Raw genomic sequence first — 4,490 nt, 5'->3', positions numbered from 1 at the left:
ATATATATATATATATATATTATTTCGTACATCATGAAATATAATTCTAAAGGGATCTGATCTCTACACATATAATTCGGTCCACACTTTATTTAGATATCCTAAGCCCAACAATTTAATTTATTATTAGATCACTTTAATTTTGAATGTAATTTTAAGATAGTCTTATACACAATTAATTATGGGAAAATTTCATAAGTAAGAAATTAAGTATTATATATTTCAAAATTAAGAAAACAAGTTTAAAACTTCAAAAATCAGATTTTTATTAAAATATATTTATGATTTAATTAATTAATTAAATATATTTAGGTCACATATCTATACAATTTGATCACAAATTAACAATTTAATTAGTCACTTATTATTTTATGTCACAAATTATTTTACGATCACAATTCAAAAATTTTATAGGTCACAGTTTATTCATTGGTCACAAATCAAAAAATTAATTAGTTACGAATTAATCTTTAGTCACAACTAATCAAATTATTGATCACAGATCGAAAATTTTATACGTCACATATTATTTTTAAGTCACGAATAAAAAAGATTTATAAGTCACGGGATAATTTTTGGTCACAGTTATCTAATTAATTAGTCACGAATTAATTTTTAGTCACAAATTATCAAATTATTGATCACAACTTATTTCTTGGTCAAAAATCAAAATTTTTATAAGTCACGGGATAATTTTTGATTGCAAATTCACAAAATTTATATGTCACATATTCAAAAATATTATTGATCACAACTTATTTACTCATTGCAAATTATTGAATTAATTGGTCACGATTATTTTTTTCAATCACAATTTAATCAAAAGTGAGTCACAATCACAATTTTCAGGTCACGATTAACTTTTCGATCACAACTCAATCAATTGTGAGTCACAATCAGAGGTCGCAGTCACAATTATCAGGCCACGTATCCAATTATTAACAGCAATCACGTAGATAATTGGTCAAACCATTCAATCCATCCCACCCCGACCACCGCCTTAAAGCATTGTACCACCGCGAACACCAGATCGCGTCACCAATGTCATTCCCACACATAAAACCACCTGCTGTTCAAGAACCACCGTCATTAACCATTGCGCTAAGCAGATCGAATAAAAAATCAAGGTGCTGTAGTGACCACCCACACCACCGCACATCCAATCGAGGTGCTGTAGTGACGGTACTGAGGGAGAGGGAGAGCAGGAGAGACGAAGGGAGAAGGTGCCATCGCCCCTACCACCTAATCCACCACGTCGCCACCGCCACTACACAAACCACCCGAACCATCAGATCAACTACAACACAATCATCATCACCACCACACCCAAAATCACCACTGCACAAACACATCGCAACACTGTTACTCACCCAATCGTCCACTCCACCACCACAAAATGTCACCACACAAACCACCACAACAAATCGCGACAACACAAACACCATCGCTTGTGATGTCGCTTCAAATCGCTCCGCTGCGACTCGCCATCGCAATAGCGACGCTCACACAAGAGCAGTTACTGTAGCGGCAACTCGACGGCAGTGGAGATGATGGTGGAGAAAATGATGGGAGAGGAAAGAAGCTTGGTCCTTTTTAGAGTAGGGTTTGTGAATATAAATTAATTTATAATAATATTATTAATATATTGATTTATAATAATTAAATTAATTTCTGATGTCTGAATATACAAAACTTGGATTTGATTTTTGAAATGGTAATTTTAATAGTATGGTTTTCTGTAATTTCCACATTAATTATATTTGTAGGCCCACATAACAAATTTAAAATTTCCTAATAGTGGATTTATGTAATGTAATTTGTACAAATTTTTTGTACACATAGCACATCTTGATGCCCTTTTGAAGAAAATATATGATTAAAAATTAAAGAAGAATTTAAATTCATGTAAAATTATTTTATGAGAGAATGTGTGATTAAAAATGAATTTAAAAAAAAAAAAAAAAAAGTGGGCTCAAACAGGAGCTATATGGGAACACATTTCTCTTTCCGCATCTAAAATTTTATATTAAAGTTATATATCATGAAAATTAACTTTGTTTAGCTGACTGCCTTACTCTAGGATTGTATCTTGACTTTTTATTTGTTAGGCCTGTGCCCACATCGCAAATCATGTGAGAGCTAGTTAAGCAAAATGCCATGCAAAATCAGCACTCCATTTCGCATTCCCTGTTTCACATGCTTCTTTTGAAACAATTATGACATGCCTTGAGATATCTTGCTTAGAATGTTATTATTGCACGAGATAATTCATCACATTTTTGCTGTAGTATTTAACCAAGACGATGGACTTTTGCTACAAGTCTCTCATCGACCAAATTGCACAAATAGTACATTCTATAAAGTAATTGATGTGAAAACTCTAAAACGGTGACACACAATTAATTCACAACTTTTGGCTTGTATTCGTGGTATGAAACTATATGCCTATAATGATTATGGATTGACACAATTAAACATTAAAAATGAATCATTAGGATAATGCCCTGGTCAAGCATCTAGAGAGGTCTCCTCTAGTGCTCCTCCACATATAATTAGTCATTGTCTAATTAGCATTCAACTAGTTCATTGAGAGTAGAACGGTTCGAGGTACTTTTTTCATCACATACAATTTATATTGATTTAAATATGTAGATTGTAGAGAAGTATTCCAACGGACAATAGAGGAAAATTGGATTTCTAATCAAAATCATTAAAAATATGTAAAATGAACCAATCGCACTTGTTTGTGCAGGGTTAACAGCATTGACAGTACCTGTATGATTGAATTTTTATGAACTTTGAAGATTTATATGCATCATGCTGAAATGATTTTTTCCATCGTGGGATTGGTAAACTTCTGAGAATTGTTAGTCCAGTAATGATAAATTTTAAGTCGTGATCGAGGTTCGAAGGCTAAAGAATTTCCTAATGTTCCTATAGTTAGGCTCGACCATTGACTCAAAAATTATGTTCAATAAATTTGTCCGTCTTGATAGCCTATGGTGTCCATTCATTGTGATGAGTCCTTGTCTTGAAAAATAGGATATTAATGTATGGTTATACAGGTTTAGAAACATAAACAAGTAATCTATTTCAAATATTTTTGTTTGTGTTCACATAAGGAAAATCGTGGACCAAATCTGCTGAAATTGACAAAACATAAACAAAAATAATATATCTTCTATTTTTCTTTTTTTATTTAATTTCTTTACGAAGGGAAGTTTAGCATAGTACATATAACTACTATTCAAGGTTTCAATACTTAGAGCTTGTTTGGTAGAGTTTTTAAGCTAATTAAAATCAATTTTTTGACTGTTATTTCACTATTTTAGCCTTCATTTTTTAATTCTTCTCTCGCAGGTAGGATTCACTTTATCTCTGACGATCAAAAAATCAATTATCAAAATCCCTACCAAACAAGCACTTAGATGATGCGTTTTCTAAGGTAATTATAACATACAATATTACAAAAGAAAAAAAAAAGAATAATGTTATTTATCATCATTAGAAATTATCATCAATCTATATGACATGTGACGTGCAAATGATCACCATATGGCTTTATTAATCAAATTAACATATTATTTATTATACCATGTAATTACGTACAATATTGTATAACAAATATCACTTTAAAATTTTGAGCCCCATTTTGTTCCACGGTCGTGTCTCTACGTGATAAAGTTGAAAAAATTATACGATTAGCCTCTGATCTATTAATTGTTTCATCTTCATTATGTTTATTGTTCGCATCTCTATATGATTAAGATTTTGAGATAATTAAAAAATTTGTCTCCAGTCTATATTATTTTGGTATTACAAGAAACTACCCGCTATCCAACCTCTATATATTTATCAATGAAAGCGTTCAATAATCAATTCTAGATTTTTTTATTTTTTATTTTTAAAAAAAATGTGAACGTTAATATACCCCAATTCAAAATTGTGAGCGCTAACTTAAGTTCTCAAATGCAATCGAGCGTTATAAAACATGAAAATGTCGCATGATGATTTATCATAGATGTGTATAGTTTTAGTTAATAGATGTTGATTGTACAATTATAATAAAAGGTCGAGTATCAATTTTTTAACAACTTTTGTTAATTTTATAATAAAAATTTTACTAATGAAAAGACTAAAAAGTTGAAGGTTATCAAATTTCAGTATCATTTGCCAGGGGTGGAACCAGGGGGGGTGTCCAATAGGGTCAATTGACCCCCCCTGCCTTTTTTTTTTTTTTTTTTTTAAAGAATGTCAAAGTTTAAAACTTACACTATAAATATATAATGCAATCGACAGCTCCAAACTTATCATAAATGTGTATAGTTTTAGTTAATAGATATTGATTGTACAATTATAATAAAAGGTTGAGTATCAATTTTTGAACTTCTTTTGTTAAATTTATAATAAAAATGTTACTGATGAAAAGACTAAAAAGTTGAAGATTATCAATTTTCAGTGTCCAATAGGGGGGGGGGGGGGGGGCAAAT

Source organism: Olea europaea, unplaced genomic scaffold (genome assembly GCF_002742605.1).
Source record: "Olea europaea var. sylvestris unplaced genomic scaffold, O_europaea_v1 scaffold2286, whole genome shotgun sequence".
NCBI classification, from domain to species: Eukaryota; Viridiplantae; Streptophyta; class Magnoliopsida; order Lamiales; family Oleaceae; genus Olea; species Olea europaea.
This window is presented reverse-complemented; position numbering follows the sequence as displayed.